We start from the raw sequence: 21,910 nt of genomic DNA, 5'->3' as shown, positions 1-21,910 counted from the left end.
ATGAGAAGATTCTCAATATTCACTTATCTCTGCTTACCTGAAATACCATGGAATACCTGTGTATATACAAAATACCACAAAGTGGCTATTAATTTTAGTTTTAGTTTTTACAGTTTTGTTGAGAATTATCATTGCCCTTTTTGAAAAAAAGCGGCCATTTGATGTTGTGATCTATCCTGTGTGATCTTAGCAGAGAAAGTCAGCATAAACATTCTGACGGAAAGGTTCCATCAATTGACTAAGAGGACAAAGCTTTACAAATATCCTCTTTTTCTAGTATAGGCTTTACACTCTACCATGAACATGTGATTTTAAAACCTCCAAATGACTGAAAAAGATATCATTATTTTTTACCAATGGAAAAGCTGGATCTTTATTGCTGGGAAAATTGGTCATAATACAGGAAAGTCATAATGAAAATACCTCATGCACCAAGTACAAAATGTCATAATGAAATCTATTAGTTTTATTAATTAAAAATATACTAACAATGTGAATGAAAATGTTTGAATGTAACCCTTTAACTCAATCTAAAAACCTCATATTATCTAACACATTATTGTAAATATAATACATTGGGCCTCGTGTTCAAAGTGTATGGCTTAAACATATTTCTTGCAATAGATGAAAAACACTGAATGCAGAGTTCCTTACAGTGAGTGGATAATGATGGAGACCTCTAATTCAGAGATCAGACATTGGATAAATGATGAAAGAACATTGAATACTGAGGATATGAACCACAGATACATGATGGAAGATACTGTATAAATAAATCACCTGACTCTCTGTACCACAAGAACTGTTGTTTTTCTGCATATGAGCAGCTGAGGATCACTGTAATGGTCCCCATCTTCTGCAAAGAAACTTCTTTGATATAGATTTAAACAATATTGTGCCATTCTAAGTCTAACTTTTTTATAATGCAGTCTCAAATTATACCAGTTTAAAGAAAGTGTTGTTCAAACATGCTCTAATTTGCTGAGTTATATTTAATTCATTTCAATTTTTAACTATTTGGCTTCTAAGCTGATTTCAACAAAAATTCTCTTTAGTAGATGATCCAATATTCATATTGACAAAACATATTTATCTCTAAAACTTCTTGAATTGAATTTTTGATTAAACTTTTCCTCATCAGTTACTTGGTTAAAAACTCTATTTCATTATTTATTCTATTTATTTTATAAATTTGCATTAACACCAAACTCACTTTGATAATCCATCACTAATTTCTTTTTTGCAAGACAAGTCTCTTACTAATAATTGCTGTTTAGCATCTGCTATTTTATTTTTTTATTTTTTACCAATATATTTCAAAATAAGTTTACCTGGATTCCCAGAATTCGTACGGGTTTCTGTTTTCTCTATATCCTGATTTTCAGACATGACATTTATCAAATCCTCCAGTCTTAGTCGTGTTTCAGTTCTCCTTTGCTGCCTCTAGTCTTTATTGGAAAGGCTTTGAATATATCACCCACTGAATCACACAGTCCATAACAATACCATCTCTGTGCTTGCTTTTATCTTGAAAGGAAAATGTTTATGCTGCGTCTGTATCAATAATATCACCTTAAGTTCTCGATTTCCAATAAGCAGACATGACAGAATACTTACCTAAATTGCTGCCTATAATTTAGGTGTTTTGCTTTTTTCAAAACATCTCATCTCCTCCCCAATTTACCTGCTTTTAGGATACTCTGAAATCTTTTTTATTTGGAAGAAGGAAAGAAAAAATAAAGTCTTCTTAGGCGTTGATTTGTAACTTTACACAATCATTAGGGTCATTTATGTAGATTCTCAAATGCCTTCCACAGGGTCTGTTGCTCACTTCCCCGATCTCTTCTTTCTCTGCTTAATGACTTCTGCACTGTCATTCTTTCATACACTTACATGACCTCACATTGATAGGATATCCTTAAACATGCTCTTTTCACAACTGTCAGTCATGAGAAGATTGCTGCCCTAAATTTTACTGTTTCTAATGTGTCTCTGACTGAATCTGGCTTCTAAAGCAATCAACAACTTGTCACAACTTGCATACCTCGAGCAGCAACTAATATATATTCCTGGAATAAAGCACACAACCAACTACGTCTAAAAGAGTAATTTTAACTTCTCCTTGTCCAACTACGATGTCTATTGTGTAAGATTTGAAAAAGTTAGAACTTACTTATAGGATGACCACCCTAAGGAATATATAATGAGTCTAAAGAAAATTGAATAATGGCCTAAATAACAAATTAGATTCTGATAGAATGCATGGAGAAGTCATAATCCTTTCTGCATATGAATGCCAAAAAACCAACACAGCAAACAGAGGTCGCAATCATGCTCAGGTCTTTAACCCACTAATAGTCGGGAGTGTAAACTGATAGAATCATTAACTTTAACCATCCTTGAAGAGGAAACTGACTCTATAAAATGTATTCCTTCAGTTTTCAGCTTGCATAATTAAAGTTATGGAGAAAGCTCATTTGCACAGTTTGTTTTCCCTAAATACATAGTTACCATGACAATGGATATTGTTTGTGGAAGATCAGGATATTATTATGAGTATTATTCTGCGCAGAGTATCAGAGAGTGATCATGGTCAATAAGTCACTGTATCTGAAAAATGAGAATAACCATTTCAAATTATGCCATAAAGGGATTTTTCTAAAATTACTTTTATGAGGAATGAAACTTTTTTTCTAAAGGGGGCAGTATTACTAATTTATTCAAATGTCACAAGACACTGGTTTATATTAGGTGATGCACAAGTTTGTTTCATATAGAGGAAAATATCTTCTTCTGGTAATTACCTGCTGTGACAATGTGACAAAAGAACATTTTTTTCTTTTTTTTGGATTTTTTATTTACATTTCAACATTATTCCTTTCCTGGTTTCTGTCCATAGTTCCCTATCCTGGTTTCCTGTCAGCCTCCCCTATCCATCCCCCATCCCCCTTCATCTATAAGGTTGTTCCCCTCTACCATTTCCCCTTCAGTCCTGTTCCCTACCCTGGGGGTCCCAGCTTTTGCAGGACCAGGACTCTCCTCATTGGTATGCAACAAGGCCATCTTCTGCTACATACAGCTGGGCCACAGGTCTGTCCATCTGTACTCTTTGGGTAGTGGGTTAGTCTCTGGGAGTTCTGGTTGGATTTGTTATTGCTGTTCTTATGGGTTTACCCAACCCCTTCAGCTCCTTCAACTCCTCCCAGTGGGGACCCTGTTCTCCAGTTCAATGATTTGCTGCTAGCATTCTCTGTTTGTCATGGTCTTGCTGAGCCTCAGGAGAGAGCTATATCAGGCTCCTGTCAGCATGAGCTTTTTGGCTTCATCATCAAATTGCCTAGGTTTGGTGGCTGTTATATATATATGGACTGGATTCTCAGGTGGGGTGAGGCTCTGAATGGCCCTTTCCTTCAGTCTCTGCTCCAAACTTTGTCTCCTGTCTCCTCCTATGAATATTTTGTACCCTTCTAAAAGAACTGAAGCATCCACACTTTGGTCTTCCTTCTTCTTGAGCTTCATGTGGTCTGTGGATTGTATCTTTTCAAGCTTTTGGGCCAAGATCCACTTATTGGTGAGTACATACCATGTGTGTTTTTTTTTGATTGTGTTACCTCCTCAGGATGACATTTCTAGTTCCATCCATTAGCCTGTAGGAATTTTAAGAGACTTTCACAACTGGAGGAATTCCATCCTAGAAAGTTACTACAGAGGCTCTGGAATACTGCTCATTGTCTCCTGCTTGTAAATGACATCTTCCATGGTACTAAAAGTCCTTATGTACTAAGAAACAATAAGGTATTGTTTCTTCTTGGCATTATAAGGCATGCTGTATTATGATTGAAGAGCCTTTTGTTTTGGGAAAACAAAAACAAAACTAAACTAAACTAAAACTAAACAAACAATGATGGCAACAACAACAACAACAACCCTTTACACTGTGAATGAGTGTATCCTTGATCTTACCAATGGTCACTTCCTTTATTCCACTGCACAGATTATATTTTTTCTCTTGTCAGTGAATTACCATCACCACCATAAAGGAAATAAACTTGGTAAGCACTGTTTCCAAAGTTTGGTTATCAGTTATAGTTTAATCTCTTTACTCACAGAGATCTAAACCTTGGATCCTAACTTAGTTGATGTTAGAAATACTTAGTTACTGAAAGGTTTTTGGGGGATTCTTTCTGTATCCCAAAACAGCTATTCTGCTAAGTTCTACTTCCTTTGAAGTTCTCAAACTGGTTATTATGGTTTTGAATATAGGGACATTGGAGGACAAAGTAATAAAAACTGAAGCATTAATTGTAGACATAAAAATATAAAAAATCATTTTTGATAGAAAAAGTAAAATGCAGGCATGAAATAAGTTATTAATGTAATGTGATTTTCAAAAGTGCTGATTTAAGGAGTTTTATCAAGTATGCCTACTTCAAAAATCCTCAACAGGGCTCGGCCTCCGTTTGAACTATTCTACTTGCAATATTAAAGGTTTGTCCCACCTGGACTTTCTCAGATATTAATGTTTTTCTCAGGAATTTTCTTATTAGAAATCAACAAAAAATTAAATCACTATTAAAGGGATTTATTTTGCTTTTTCAAATGTAATTATTAGTTTTTATTTCAAAATAAGGTCTGAAATTTATTTATATATATAAAACTGTCAATAAAATATAATAGTAAATACCTTCTTATGATATTTTCAAAGATAGCAAAGTTTTCACAATTAGAACCAGTCTATAAAACCCCAATAAAAAATGTATCAGCACTGATATAAATTATGATTTTTGAATGCAAGCTTCCTGTTATCCCAACACATAATTGAGCGATAGGATCTGTGCAGAAATTTGGTTATACTAGACTAGTCAAACATTTTCAGTGAGACCCTGAACTATGTATGCACCAAATATTTAAAGTGGCTAGCTAGTTATCGAGGAGAAAAGTTAACTCTAACCAGTTACGGATGGTGTAGCAGTTGTAAAAAATTCACAATAAATGCAAATATTGCAGTCACATAATGCCCCTCAAGCAATTGCCCTTCTATTGTCCATGCACTTTACATGCTTTTAGAAAGTGAAAGTCTAGAATTGAGCACGGACAATTCTGCCAAGGTATATACCAAATTCAATCTATTTATCCAAAAGTCCACCTGCCAGTTGTTCTTTCTGGGATGAAAGTGCAAAATATACTCTATATGATATGATACAGTTGGTATGTTATTACCCCTTGAGGAATATGTAATGTTTATAAAGTTATATATCATGATTTACCAACCATGGGTTCAGAAATATAAAGCCAAAATATCTCAAGTGAAATATTACAGCCAGTATCAAATCGATGGAGTCTATTTTTAGGAACAAAGTTTCTTCATGAACATTTGGATGACAAATGATTCATCACACATATACTATATATTTGCAAAACTTTCTAGAAACTATATTTGGTAATTAAAAACCCTTATTAAAAAGCCCAAAGTAATTTTTAAAATATTTGAAATAGTTATATATTATTATAAAATTACCCAAACACACACAGTAAAATAAATTTTCCTCATGAGTCATTCATTCTTGGGCAGAAAGTTCTTCTTAGTCATGTAACTCATGTTCACTGCTAGTTAATTTTGGTTAAGTTATATGAAAAGGTCTATCTTCCTAGATTCTTGTCTTTGCCAAAGACGGACTCTCTATCTAACATAGAATCAAGATATACATAATTCTACAGTTGAAAAAACAGGTAATGCAGAAATAAGTAGCCCAAAGTATATGTTTGATGGTTTATATATCTGCATGAAAATTTTTTAATTCTAGAGAGAAGTGCATTTCTTCTAGTCATATGTTTGTACAAGATTTTTTAAATCAAGTGTTCCAATGATACAATTCAGCTAATCTTATACTAGGCTCTTAGAATTGGCATCTCCTGATATGGCTCCTTCAAAGCAGCCACTTTTGATGGCTACATCAGTTTGAAGGCTGTTTCAGAATGCCCTGGAATAGGCAGAGAAAGAACATTACAAAGACAGAGTAAGGTGGGAGGACAGAGAATACACAGAGTGAAGACACAGAGGAAAAAGGTGAGTACTGGATACCCCTCCTCACAAAAAACCTGGGTTAAGATTATTAGTTTTGTTTTACAGATGTGGACACTAGATTGAGGTTTTCAGAACTTCCCTGTGTGTCCATATGTACCTTATATTTATCCCTATGGAACCTAAATCCACACCTACATATTGGATTTTAAAATAATAATCTCAATGCTCTGGATGAGCAGTTTTGGAATGGACTGCTTGGGCAGTTCCTCTGCTTGTCTCTATTTCTCTGTTATATGACTGTAGCCATCATACAGACTGAAAGGAATAGATTGAGAAAGTCTGTGGTATGGCTGATCTCTAGGCATGGTTGGGTGGCCAAACCATGTCTCTCTAGGGCTATTTTAAAATTGTTTGCATAGTGATGGCTCTCCAGAAAAAGAGATTCTTATATACATAGTATTTTCAAGATTCTGCTTCTGAAAGTTTCCTCTCTCACTGGCCCATTCATCAGTAACAGTCATAAAGACTAAATTAAGAGAAAGTTTGAGTGCTGGTACCACTGACATGAAAATCATATATCTGAGTGTCATGTGATTTAAATTCTGGATCCAGATTCAACCCTATCTCTTTATGATGAAAATTTTTTCCTCCATATTTAAACTGTTCTCTCAGTCATCTCTGATGTGTGGAGATAAGTTTCTAATTTTCACTAAATGTTACAGACCCTGTTGTCCGTAAGGATATTTGTTTCACACTCTAGCAGAAATAGGCAAACTGTATCTAATTAAGTTTGTTTTGCTGGGAAAAATTATACTTGGAGTACTTGCTTTTACTATGGCAAAAATCAAAGCTCTAATATCTCACTAGAATGTAATTATGATAGTTATTAGAAAGTCATCTGATCAATTTACATCACAAAAATCTTAATCCTATCAAATTGTTCTGGCACTAAATTTATCTTTAAAAAATAACTTTTATTGGTTTATATCTGCCTGCTTATAATTTCTCTCCTTTACCAAATACCAAATAATGTCTTATTTTCATTTCTTATTTTTTATGTCTTTAACCTGAACATCTTGGTTACCTAAAATTATTTAATGTTTCTAATCATCTACTGTGTAATAAATATGAATTAAGGTGTGATGTTGCATGAAACATATACATGATTTGTAACATTCAGCATGCAAAATAGTTTTAATATTTATATTGAGTACATAGGAATTTTAATCTATTTATAATGGATTAAATATTATATATATATATATAATTAGTTGATGTGCTGAATGGTTCTTGTTTCTTTTTATATTTTAAAATGTTAGAACTAAAGCTTGCAGATTATATATGCTGTGGCATATAGAATATAACTTTGTCTCTGATATTTTTGCCTCAAATTCCATCTTAATCCAATCAGGAGCCTCTACAAAGGCTAGTTGGCCATATCCTTCAGGATAGCCACCATGATGCAGGAGACTGTCATAATTAGAAATAGTTTTTTCTAGTGGCAGTTATAAAATCTTGTGGCTCTGTAATCTAGTCACTAAAACATTTGGAATTCTCTCTTTTCCCTTTCCCCATTGATGGAAAGATTTATGATTTCTCCCCTTAGCTTATTTTTCTCTAATCAACTTCAGTCAGTATCAAACAAATCATGCTGTGCATACCCTGCTCAATGTCTCATAACCATGACCACAGGATTCATAAAATGAAACTTCAGCCTTCTGATTTGTTTGCAGACAATAATTATGCCAAATATTTGGTCAATACATAAGATAAGGCCATGACTTTTTTTGCCACCTCTCCTCTTTTGTATCTTGCTATTTCTGGCATCGTTTAATTTATTGTTTTTTCTTCCCTCAATTTCAATACCTAAGTAGCTTATAACAAAATAATATTAGCAATGTGTTTACTGAGATCAAGAGCAATAGTTTGAACATGTTGTTGTTCTCTGCCTTAAATATGACTGAAATTGGTTAATTTCATATATCTTCTCATACTGAAACCTAGGCTGTAGAGAAGTGTACCATTTGAGATGCTTTTCTATCATGGCCAAAAGCAGGAACTAGACATTTAGCTGGAGTATAAAATAACATTTCAAAAAAATAGCCTTCTATTTGCATGTTGTTATTGACACCATAGCATATGACAAAAGCTCAATGATGATTGCCCACTTTGAAGCAAGGAAATTATGCAGGAGAATATGTCATTATAGACTTAAAATTCAACATTCACATTACTTCAGTATTCTCTACAAAACTGCTTATTATGCAGCAGAACAAAAATCAGTCTCCAAACAGGCATGCACAAACTAGTATCCCCAGGGTCACGCATGGTCTTCTCCTCCATCAGATGCAGACTGCAAAGAAATCTTTTCATGAAAAAAGCAAAATATAACCTTAAGAAGATGAAGATATGCTGCCAATGACAAGATTTTAAAATGATGTACCTCTGCCTGTGTGACGAATGTCACACTCCCCAAAGCTATATTAAATATGCATGTGCATCGAAATAGCATAGAGCAAAAGGGGGAGATCAAGAACTGGACCTTCCTTGAAGTACAGTCTCTCCCTGTGAAAACATTTGATGTTTCCCTTGTACTAGCATCTTGTAATCACAAAAGAGCATACCAATTTTGTTTCTGAATATATGTTCAGTCAACCAAGTCTTCTCATGGTCTACTTTTCATCTCCTTGACCTAGTAATACGATGTCATCTTTTATTGAATTTGACCTAGAAATCACAGATAAAAGCTAACAGCTTAGTCTTACCATCTCAAAGGAGATTGATACCTCCTATAGGAAACAAGAACCAACATTCTCCTCTGCCTTAATGATTTGAAGAATACACAATATTTCCCTGGAAATAATAATAGCTCTTCTGCAATCAAAAAGAGCTCCATATATTTTTACTTATTATTATTATTATTAATAGTGTGTGTATTATCTATATTACATCCTTGCCTTCTCAGCCCCTCCTCCACATCCCTCACCTTTCCCTCTTTGTTTCATCTTCAAGAAGGACGGGTGCCCTGGATATCAACCAAATATGGCAAATCAGATTATAAAACAAACCTAGATACTTCCCTCCATATCCAGACTGGGCAAGGCAACCCTGGTTATTACATTATGCCTATCAGAATGGCTAAGATCAAAACACAATGGCAGCCTCATGCTGGCTAGGATATGGAGTAGTGGTATAATACTTCTCCCATTGCTAATGGGAGTGACACTGTACAGCCACTTCTGTTCTCCTAGAAAATTGGCATAAATCTACCCTCAATATCAGTTCTACTCTTGGGCATGTGCACCCAAAGACACGTAGATCCTCAAGAACACCTGCTCAGCTATGTTCATACCCACTTTTCTTTGAGATTATTGTAACAATAACATTTCTTCTCTTTTTCCATTTCAAACACTCTTAACTTTATACACCTCATGGTCTCCATTCAAATTTATGCTCTTCTTTTTTTTTCATTCAACCATTGTTATTGCACCTCATTTGGACATCCAGTCACATTGGTGACACCTCTGGGTGTAGCTCCATGCATCTTCAAGGGTTTCCTATTATCCAAACCTGAGATGATTACCGTCAAATTTTCAAAAAATTATTAGATCTCAAATGTCCAAGACGAAGACTTTAAAACAAGATAAGAAAAACAATACACGCTAAATATATTAATCACTAGTTTTTAAACAGAGATATTAAAAATGCTTCTAAAGCTTTAGTCAAAATTATCCATAACATTTGGATGACAATTGAAACGTTTCTAATAATGAAATAAATTTTACTATATAACACAAACTTTTATCTATTAACATATTATTGTATCTTTAGGTATTTTAGAAAAATGCTGGGATAAATTTATTCAATTGTGGGATTCTATAAGATCTATTATTTGGATTTAAGATTTCTGAAGTTGGCAAAAGTACTTGCTACCAAGCCTGATGACCTGAATTTACTACTAAAAATCCACATGGTAGAAAGAGAGAAGTCAAATCCCACAAATATTCTGCTAACCTCCACAAGTACACAGTAGCATATATATGTCCATACACTTACACACACACACACACACACACACACTTGCAAACATTTACATAAAGTAAAAGTGTACAACAATGACTTCCATTCCTTTCATTTTTAATGACGAAGTTACTAAAGTTTCTACTTACTAAAAGTTTTTAGTTTGACTCGTTTGTTCTTTGATTATTGGTTCATAAATTCTTTAAAGCACCTTGTAAGCTACTCACTGTTTGCTTTTCTAGTTGCGGGAGTACTGATTGCCTGCAATGGATATATATCTTAAATATGTATCTTTCTCTTCAGTCTTTTGTTTTTCCTTTCAAGTTTAAGGTTTTATTCTTACAAGTAAATTTTTTTTTTTAAAAAGTGTAGGACAATTTTCTCCCCTTGTTCCAACAATTCTTCTCCTTGCTATCTTTGTCTGTTTGGGTAAGATTAACCTTTAAAAAAGTTTTATCTTTATTCATACCAATTTTGGAGAATTATAGCTTCTCATAGTCATTACTTGGATTTTTATTAGACTAAATGTGTTCAATGATAACATATGCTTTGATTAGGAATAATAATATACAAAACCCAGCACATAGTAAAATCTCAATGCATTCACATATAAAATTTACTCCATCAGTTTTCCTGTCCCACATTGTCTCTGGGTTGCCAAACTGCCTTATTTTCATAAATGTAACAACTTCTATTTCCGGTATCATGTGTATTTATTTATTTGTGGGGGATTCATTGTTTTGTTTATTTTGATTTTTTAGTCTCAAGAAAATTTAGTAACATGAATAAAGCAAACATGTAGAGGAAAAGGTAAATAACTAAGATAAATAAAGAATGTGTGAATAAGACATAACTGCTGGAAATATTAAAAAAAGAAAATAGCTCATTAAATCCAATACTGGATAGCAATTATGGCTACAATTAGGCTTTAGATGACACAGAAAGGAGGGTGATTGAAACCATCCTGAACTATCTAGCATATTTCCAGACAGGCCGCATTTCTTTCTTTTTAAATCTCTGTGTATGAGGTGGGTATGGAATGGTGCACAAGATCTCACACAGTTTAGGCTAACCTTGTCTTTACTATGCAGCCAAGAATGGTCCTGGGTTTCTGATCTGCATTCCCTCACCTCTTTAGTACTGAAATATAGCGCAAGTGAGTCTCTATACCTGGATATATGATGTCCTGATGTCCTATGGATCAAATTGTTGGCTTTTATTAATTCTAGGTAATCATTCTAACAACTAAAATAAGTATTTTGCTTATAGAAAGTTGTTTTATAGTACTAATATGTATGAGCAAGTATAACATGGAGATAAAAGCACTGTATAGTGCATGTATCATTTATCTTAGAAGAATTAATACAGTTAGGTGGACAACATATACCTGAATCAAACAATCTAGAAAGTGATAAAAGAAGATATGAGCTATCAGATCCCATGGAACTGGAGTTACAGACAGTTATGAGCTGCCATGTGGGTGCTGAAATTTAACCTGAGTCCTTTGGAAGAACAGATAGTGTTCTTATCCACTGAAACCATGTCTCCAGGAGCCAGATATGGGTGTCTCCTGAGAAGCTCACAGAGCCTTGCTGAAACAGATGAAGAGGGTGGCAAAGTTAACCATTGGATTGAAAAAAGAGGACCCCAATGGAGAGTTAGAGAAAAGAATGAAGGGGTCTGAAGGGTTGCAACACCATGGGAAGAACAGCATTATCAACCAACCAAACCTCACCAGAGCTCTGAGGGACTAAACCACCAAACTAATGAGTGGCACACATGGAGGGACACAGCTCCAGTCACATATGTGGCAGAGGATGGCACGTGCAGCAGCAATGGGAGGAAAAGCCCTTGACCCTGTGAAGGCTCATCAATGTAGGCAATGCTAGAGCATTGAGGTTGTTGGAGTGGTGGGTAGGAAACGGAGCATCCTCACAGAAGCAGGAGGAGGGGGAAAAGGATAACATTTCCAAATGTGTGTACAAATATCTAAGAAAATAGAATTATTAAAAAAGAAGACAGTATTCAAGTTCAACCTGATGTCTTTGGCTTCAAATTATAATACCACTCTTTTCTATATAACCGAACCCAGGAAGAGACATGTTCCCCAGCCGAGGATGAAGCTACCCACCCATTCAAAATTTTTGACCCAGAATTGTTCCTGTCTAACGGAAATGCAGGGAGAAAAATGGAGCAGAGCGTGAAGGAAGGGTCATCCAGAGACCATGACAACTTGGGATTTATCTCTGCACAGGCACCAAACACCATTATTACTGATTTTTTGTTCTGTTTGCAGACAGGAAGCCTGCCTCTGAGAAATTCTATCAGCACCTGACTAGAGACAGATGCCGTGCCCGATATTACAGCCATCCATTGAACTGAGGTCACAGACCCCAATGAAAGAGTTAGGGAAGCACTGAAGGAGCTGAAGGGATTGCAACCCCTAGGAAGAACAAGAGTATCAACTTTGATTGGACACCTCTCAGAATTTAGGACTAAACATATAGATGTAGTAGAGGACTTCTTTGTTTGGCTACAAGTGGGAGGGATGTGCTTAGTTCTGTGAAGGTTTGATGCCCCAGAGAAGAAGAGTGCTAGAGGGAAGGTGGGAGTGGATGGGGTGGATTGGGGAGTGCCCTTTGAGGAAAGGAAGGGAGGAAGGGAGGATGGAATGGGGGGATCATGGATGGGAGCCTGGGAATGTAGACATTTGAAATGTCAATAAAGATAATTAATTAAAAAAACTTCAACAAATATAAAGACACCTAGGCAACACTTTTTTTAGTAAAAAAACTTTTTCTTGAGTAATCACTAGAAAAAAAAAAAATCAGTCAAATATGTAGGAATTTGATATGGTCCTTAGATAATGTCTAAATAGTTGATGTATATAATCGAAATATTGGTCAAGTGGCCTGTGGGAACACCCAAAGAACTGAAGCTAGACTTTTCCATTCATTCATTCATTCATTCATTCATTTTATTATTCATATTATGTCTTAGTTGATGCTGGCTGTGTTTCTGTTGACATTTACTGTACATGAGCTAAAGTAAGGCTGAAGAGAATACACAACTCATTGACCATGAACATGGAGCATCAAGTTGGTCCTCACTCTAGGAGCACTGTGGACTACTAGTATTCTACAGGACTAGAAGTTCTCTGCAGTTATCAAAAGATAAAGGGAAACAGCAATACAGCTCCACACTCTTCCTTTAACGATGACCTACTGGTAAGGTAATGTTCTGTAATCATGACACAAGCTTGTGCAAATCACAAATCAATACCTGATTAGATGAGAGGGCCAACTCCATGAACAAAGAAGAAGCCTTGATGGGACACCGTTCAGGTGGCCAAGAACCTGAGACCAGAGACTTAGAAAAGAATCAACCATACTGATCAGCTAAAGAAACATAGGAAGAAAATAGCCTCATGACATCTATAATTTCAAAGAACAATGACTTTCTCTTTTGTTTATCATTAGAGAAGCTTCTGCTGAGGCAGATGGGAATAAAACAGAGAGCACAGCCAGACACTATGCAGTCAGTGAGAGCCTTTGAGCTTTTTTAATGCTAACTGGTATGTCTCATTAATTAACTCCCCCTTGGGGGGGCTCAAAGAACGGTAAGAGGAGGCAGAAAGACTATAAAAACAGAAAGAAGCAAAACATGAAAAAGGACAAAAGAAAAGCAAACCTAAAGAAGCCTTCTACCTAGCAGACCTGTGCACCATGAATTCATAGATACCAGAGCAGTACACTGTAGGCCTGCAAGCACTGCCTGACTCAGGGTCATAGTGCTGCGAGAAGAAAACAGACACAAATGTCTTATCTTACTGGTATTTCCTAAACAGATAATCACTCACAAATAAAAGCTACTTCAACCCCAACAGAGTCTCACTGGAAACATAAACTCTAGATGGCCATGACTAAAGAAACTCAATGGATTTTAGAGCTCTCCTCATAATGTTTTCTCTAAGTATTTTTTTAAAACTTCTAACTTTTATTACATATTAAAACATATACTATGACATCCTGTTTTGTGTATTTAATGGAATGCCCTGTGGATGAAAACATGTGTGTGTCTGTCTTTGTCTTTTATTCTTTTCCTTTTTTTTTTTTTTTATTCACCCTGTCCCTATTATTTATTACATTTTTTTATTATTATTCTGTAGATGTTTATTTGCTACATAAGGAGAAATAGAAGTGTAGGATTGAGATGAAAAGATCTTGGGTGAATTAAAACATTAATCAGAGTACATTATATTAACAAATTCTATTTATAATATAAAATTAATATGTGTCTTTTGGGATTTAAAAAGTTGAAGATGATAACTCTATCAAGAATATTTTCAAATATGCTTAGAAACAAAGTTAGTAAGCGAAAACTGGCATACATGTAGATATACACATATGTATGTACATATGTTTTGATCTGTTGTCTTAGAATTATCTTCCATAACTAGTCACTAGAAAGGAATCTATATCCCGTGTTAATGTAAACTAGGGTTACCTCTTCTATCAGTCATTCTCAAAAAGATATTTGTCAACTATTCCAGGTTGTCAGATATTTTGATGTTTTTTGTTCTCAATTAGAGGGCATATGAGAATAAGAGTAAGATTTACAATCCTGAAGTATATATCCACCTCCACCCCTCTTTCCTGGATCCTCCTCTTTAAGTAGGATTGTTCTCTTGAGCATCAATCAGGATTTAATCTAATTCCAGCAGAAATTTGGCAGTTTTTAGTCTTGGCATTTTCATATATAACATTGCCTGTTCCTTCCATCACTGGGAGCCCTTTTTATGATGACAGACCTTCAGGACTAGGTCCTGAAGTTTCTGCAGCATTTACACTCTGTTTTCAGATGGGAATATTGTTCATAACGGCACACCAATTCTTTCTCGATTGAACTGCTGAGTATTTCTTTTGTTCTGTTTAACATTTTCATGCTAAATAACATTATTGGTAATTTCTACAAATAATTGCTCTGTTGTCTTTCCCCCTTGCAATGCCTGCTATAAAGTGAGTTATACAGACTTGAAGTAGAGAAAAAATCCTCCCTCAGACAATCACATGATGTAAAGATATATTCTTATGAAAGACTGCTTGATATAGAAAGGAATTTCAACATCTACTCTGTTCTCTCTCTCCTGTTCTAGATAGCAGGATTGTGTGGCTTCCTGGGCAAGTACATAAAGTGGTTCATGAAAAAACTTTAGGGGAGGTTTGGAACTCAGAAGAGGCTTAGCTATGCACTACTGAGTCAGCCCAGTCTAGCCAGTCAAGATATGAGAATAAGGTTTAACATTACAGGCCCTCCAGACATGACAGGGCTTTTTCTAAGGTATTTATACACAGGAGTCAGGGATGACTCTCAGTCAGATGCCACTATCTTTTTCCCCACATGTGTCTCCAAATTGGGCTATATAGAAGTCTTATAACATGAAGAATGTCTTCCCTGAATGAGTGTTTTTTTCAAAAGCAAGGCACATGCTGCAGTGCCTTTGTGACATTAGCAGGAAGCCAGGATTCAGCTTATGACTTAGAATCACATTCATCACATTCATCACACTCTGATCAAACAGACCAGCTGTGACTCAGCATGGGGAAAGCCAGTCAGGGTGTCAGTGTCATCAGGTAATGAGAGATGGGCAGTCATTTGGGGAGTTCCCACCAATCTAAAGTTCCTCATCAGATTATTGCTCCTTTTAGGTTTACATAAAATTGCTTGGTTAATTATATTTATATTTATTCATTTCCATGTGTGCACAAGAGCACCCTAGTGCACCATGTGGAGTCCAGAAGGCAATTTTGGTGATTTAGTACATCCTGTTACCATGTAAGTCCAGGAAGGAGCTGGAGGTCCCAAACCTAGGTGTAAGAACCTTTACCTACTGAACCTTATTTCTTATCCATGATCGCTACTTTGATGCCTCCCCGCCCTCTCTCATTTTTGGGTGATTTATTTCCAACTACACAATTATTTGATGAAAAGAGTGTTGATTTTAACTTTATAACTCATATAGGATGAAATACAGAGATACTTAAACTTTTTTATCTATGTCAGTTGTATAGTTTTACTCCATCAAATCTCCTATGATTTCTCTTCCCCTAAGGTATTGCTCTTGCTGTCATCTCCATGTATAAATCATTTCTGAAGTGCGTTGAAGAAAGGAAAGGACCTGAAGCATGTTAGGTATCTGTCCATGCATCCTCCCGCCTTCTTACTAGTTACTGACTAGAATACCAGACACAGAGCCACAGATATCAGTCAGTATAAAACATAAATTAAATGACAGTGGTCCAACTGGAAAGCATAGTGTAATAGTCTTGAAGTGGGCATATTTTGTTACTTTCTGTTCAAGTGAAATCATCATGCATGATATTCATGGTAACCAAAGCTTTGAGGATAATCAACCCTACCTCAGAAAGTTAATGAAGGGCATAAAGGAAGTGACTGTGGTCTGCTTCTATCTGAACAGATGTTTACTTTTAGATGCAACATGGCATGGGCAAGTCCTTGTCAGAGGCTAACTAACTATGTGGGCCACTAGGTTTATAGCTAGAACTGGTAAACAAAGAAACTAATTTCAGTCCCAGGATGAGAAGATGCTTGTATGTTCAGGGAGCAGAAGCCCACCAGGCCATCAAGATAGGGGGTATAAGACAGAAGGGAAGAAGGTCCATCCACAAACTTTTATTTGACTATTTTTCTTTAACTCACAAGAAGCTCTAAAGTTCCCAAAGATGAATAAAGAATCTGATTGAACTGTAGATTTATTTTAAATAACATGCTTCCAGTTTTACTTTTAATTAAACCATCATTTAATAATAAGTAATCACACAAAAGTCTGACCTTCAGTGTCTCTGAAGATCTGTTAACCATACAGAAGAGAAAAGGACTAACTGATAGTACAAAAATAAACTAAGATAGTCAGTATTATTTTAAAGAAAAAATCCCATGGCATGGAGGAAGGGGCTCATCATTCTTAAAGCAGGAGGGCCAGTGAAAGTGTTGTGAATGAAAAGGGCTTTGTCATGAGGTGTATAATTGTATTTTGGATGAATGAGAAGGAAATGGGGGCAGGGAACTTAGAACAAATTTTCGTGTAGAAATCAGAAGATAGTTTTAGGAGAAAAGAAAAATTTAAGGGAATTGAAAGCAAGCGAGTTTATGATAGTTCTAAAAACAGTCAGAGTCATTCAGGCATTTTTTTTTCTTTTCCTTTTCCATTTTCTCTTTATTCTCTATAGTGTTATCTTCCTTTGTATTGATTTTTAATTGATTTATTTTCACTACAATTCATTATGTATATTGGGTCTAAAACTGTGTTGAGGGAAAAAGTATGATTCTCTTGACATCTATAAGGTTTAGCATCTGGCATTTTACATATAACTGTGAGCGATGATTTGTAAAAATGCTTAGTCCAGGAATGGCAGCATTAAGAGGTATGGCCTTGTTGGAGAAGGTGTGGCCTGTGTGTGTGGGCTTTATTATCCCTTTGTCCCTAGCTGCCTGGGGAGCCAGGACTTGCAAGTTAATAGCCTTCAGATGAAGATGTAGAACTCCTAGTTCTTCCTGTAGCATGGCAGTCTGATGCTGCCATGTCCCCATCTTGATGATGATGAACTGAACCTCAGAACTTGTAAGCCAGCCTCAACAAAATGTCTTTTATAAGACTTGCCTAGGTCATGGTGTCTATTCACACAGTAAAAAACCCCAAGACAGAAGTTGGTACCAGGACTGAGGTATTGCTGTGATGTCTGATCATGCTTTTGTTCAGCAAAATTTGGATTTTGGGACTTTGGATTTGGAGAGCACAGAATGCTTTTAATGGGGCTTAATGGGCTATTCTAGGAAAGAATATAAGATTGTTACTGAGAGTTATTTGAATTGTGCGAACTGCCCAATAGGTTTCAGGGAAAAATACCCAATACATGTGGCCTAAAGACTGGTTTCATGGTATTTTTTTAGTAAAGGATGTGGCTTTCTGCCCTTATCTGAAAAAATTGCCTGAGGTGAAGAGACTAGGATAAAATTCAATACAACAAAGGAAGTCTTGAGATGCTCATCATAGACTTTGTTCTTGGGTAAGTCCTAAAGAAGAACATTTTAATAATAACAGAGCAAGCTGGAAAAAAATATAAGATAGTTTGACTATTAAAGGAGCATCAAAAAGTGAAATGGAGCTGAATCCTGTGTTCAAAGATATTAAATTTAATAAAAGAATAGTGACCGTGGGGGTGACCCACCCAGCCAAGTTTAGGTCCAAAGGCATTAGTAATACAAGCCTTACCCCAGGAGGCAAAGACAATCTGATCCTAAGTTCAAGGCAGCATAGAACAGATCAAGCTGTAGGTAAAGAAAACTTAACCAGGCCTGATGAACCACAACTTTATATCCCAGTGTTTAGGGAGACAGGCACAGATCTCTGAGTTCAAGATTACAGAGCATATTCTAGGATAGACAAGCTTAGCAGAGAGGCAGTTGGAAAAAATGGAAAGCTGGTAGTAATAGAATAAGGAGGGCATGTTCCCATGCCCCAGGAAAGCAGGATTCTAGGAGTGCAAGCCATGTGCTCTGGCTTTAGAGTGGAAAAACATAAGGGACCTTCAGACAACTGATTAGCCAGAGCCAAAAATTAGTGGTGATTAAAAAGAGACCAGCATCACTGAGGTGAAATCTTCTGGAAGTCTTTTTCTGACAGTACAATGAACCCGTGTAATTAGAGATAGTCAAAGTTATACCTGTGCTGCAGCTGTACTTGGTAATGCAAAAAGTCACCCAGGTGGTACATTTTTTGAAGGCATGAAGGGGTCATGAAGAACACTCAGGTTTGGTACTATGAGAGGTTACAGAAGGCCGTTGGTTAAAGTGCAGGCTCAGTTATAGTTGGGATGGGTCTAGGCAGAAAAGAGTAATGCAAAGGATTTGAGGCTTAAAATTACAAAGAAAGCCTATGAGAGGTTATTGGTGAAGTCACTTGCAGTATAAGACCCCAGCATAATGGTGATGCCAGTACTGATGCCACTACCAAGAACAGCAGCAATAATGAAGTGGATCAACCTCAGCTTAAAGTGCTAGAGAAGGCAGAGTTGGAGGAGCCCAGAAGCCCATGTGTGGGTCCCAGACATTGAAACAAGAAGTTGTAACACTGAAGTTGCCTTGAGACCCAAGATGTTCAAGATGCCAGATCTCAAGGATCTATCTGCTAAGGAATGTTGTAACATAGAGTAGAACCAGCCCAGGAGAAAGAAGTTTGCTGTAGCCAACAAAGATGAAAAAGGAGTTAGGCAATTTGAAGACTGCTTTACATCAACAGTCATGGAGATGCAGGGTTTGGAGTTTGCCCAGCTGGTTTCCTGCCTGCTGTGGTAATTATAATTGTGGATTTAAGGAATCCCAGAAGAGACTTTGAACTTCTTTAGACTTTTAACATTGTTGACTGATGAGATTATGTGGAGTTTGGGTTGACTAAAGGTACTTTTTTAAATTATGCCATGGCTAGAAATTGCCCCTATAGACTCAAGTGTTTGAACAAGTCTCTATAAATGGTAATCAGACCCACATTTATCCACAAGAGATAAGGAATCTACATGCTAATTAACTGTTAGTCAGCCCTGTCACAATAGTGACATTACTGATTACTTTTTTGTTCTAGAACATAAATGGTTCTAGGGTTTGATTGCTGGAAACTGAGCAATATAAAATTCTAACTCAGACCCATGACACCACATCCTGTTACCATTGATCATCCAATTGAAAACTCTATTAAAATGTTGGAAGTTGACTGGGGATTTGGTTTCCTTTAAAATTAGTTGTGTGGATGTTTTCCTTGAAACTGTCTTATGAGAAGGTGTTTTCCTGAGAGCAGACATACAGTGTTTTCCTGGAGGTTGCCTGGTGAAAGGGCATGGATATATTACTGGAGCTGAGGCTTGAGAGGACGTGAGATTTTGAAAGAGTATGAATATAACCTAACAGACAATGGATCATGCTCTGTCATTGCTCCAACCTTGTTGGTCTTCATTTTCATCTGAGGTCTTACTGATAATGCTCTGCATTGGTTCACCTTGTTCCTCACTGTTATTCGGTGTCTTGACTTCAGAGAGAGAAATGCACCAAAGTACTTTTGATGTGTTCTGGCTTTTTCTTAATGCTTTGGCAGACTTTGTGCCTATTGGTATAGCCTCACAGCTTTCCTTCTGGATCGAGCCAATTGATGCTGATTCATGTCTGGTGTTTTGCTAATAGACTAGACTGAGACAACAAAGATTGGAATTAATTCGTTCCAAGGAACTAATTCTAAACATGTCCACAACCCTTTGTCCTATTAGCCAATTTCTTTTCTATCTTTGGTCAATGGGTCATAAGGGGAGGTTGAAGTACTTTAAACCAGCAAAAGTTTGGTTTTGAAAAATAAGAGCCAACAGGAAGTGATTCTGACTGGTTTATATGTGTCAGCTTTCATTAGAAAGTGAATTTACTATTACTGTGTTGTTATATATAACTTTATTGAAGTTATTTTTGTCATTCCTGTGACAAATAACTGATAAGAGCAATCTGCAAAAGGGAAGGATTATTTTATCTCACAGTTCCAGGAAATGAAGTCTATCATGGTAGGGGAAAAATGAGGGCAGCAGGAGCCTGATACAGCAGATGTCAATTCACCCAAGGATGGGAAGCAAAGTCATAGAAATGCTGGTATACTGCTTCATTTTTCCTTTTATTCAGTCTAGTTCCCCTTTGCTAGTAGAACAGTGCTATCCAAAGTTAGGACTGGTTGCTCACCTCACACCCATCAGTAACTAACACAATCTAGAAACTATTTTACAAACATGCTTAGAATAGTTTTCTTCTTAGTTCATCCTAGATCTTGTCAAACTGACAATCAATATTAATCATCGTATAAAGCTCTTAACACTGTAGATTAAAATCAGGCTTTTTAACGTCATGCATTTGGTGAACAGTGCTATAATATAATAAAGGGTGGATAAGAACTAACAGCTTTATCTCTCTTGGAATCTAAGAAACAGGAAATGACCCATCCCAGAGGACAAGTCAGTATTTAGCTAACTTGGTTTCAGGTTTCAACTTGAATTTAATCAGTATGTTGTATATGCATGTAACAATAATAATTAAAGAAGAAGAGGTCATGAATTTGGGAATGGTAGGATGACACTGAGAAATTGAGGTCATTGGGGTAGGAGTAATGTATTACCATATACATGAAATTATCAAAATTAAAATATAGGTAGAAAAGTGTTTAATAAAACTTCTTGCTGCATTCAGAGCTTTTTCTGTTCTGTCTGGGGCTTATGTCCTTCAGGCAAGGGCCTGATGAAAGGTTCCATCTAGGATATTAACAAATGCTTTCCCCACCTTTTTATGTCCTGCTTATCAAGAGAAATGACTAGGGGCTGAAAGGATGGCTCAGTTGGTAAAGCACTTGCTGCAGAAGCCCGATGACTTACATTTGATCCCTAGTATACATATAAAAAAAACAATAAAGTTATTTGTTACCTAAGATCTGATTGGATTATAGGGAGACAGAAACAGAAAGATACATGTAGCTCATTGTATAATTATTCTATCCAAGTTTGTGAGCACCAGGTTCTTTAAGACCCAGCTCAAAAATGAAGTGAAGAAGCAATTCAATACAATACCTAACATCAACCTCTTACCTCTAAAGATGTGTTTACATGTGTACATGCATGCATACACAGAGACACACACACACACACACACACACACACACAGATGAGATTAATATACTTCCAATTCTAATATAAATTGGCCACTATATATGTTAACAGGAATCAGTAGATTGCTGTTAAATGTTAGGTGAGAAAATGCATCTTTTTCTGT

Source organism: Rattus rattus, chromosome 5 (assembly GCF_011064425.1).
Source record: "Rattus rattus isolate New Zealand chromosome 5, Rrattus_CSIRO_v1, whole genome shotgun sequence".
Lineage (NCBI taxonomy): Eukaryota > Metazoa > Chordata > Mammalia > Rodentia > Muridae > Rattus > Rattus rattus.
Note: the sequence above shows the minus strand (reverse complement) of the source record.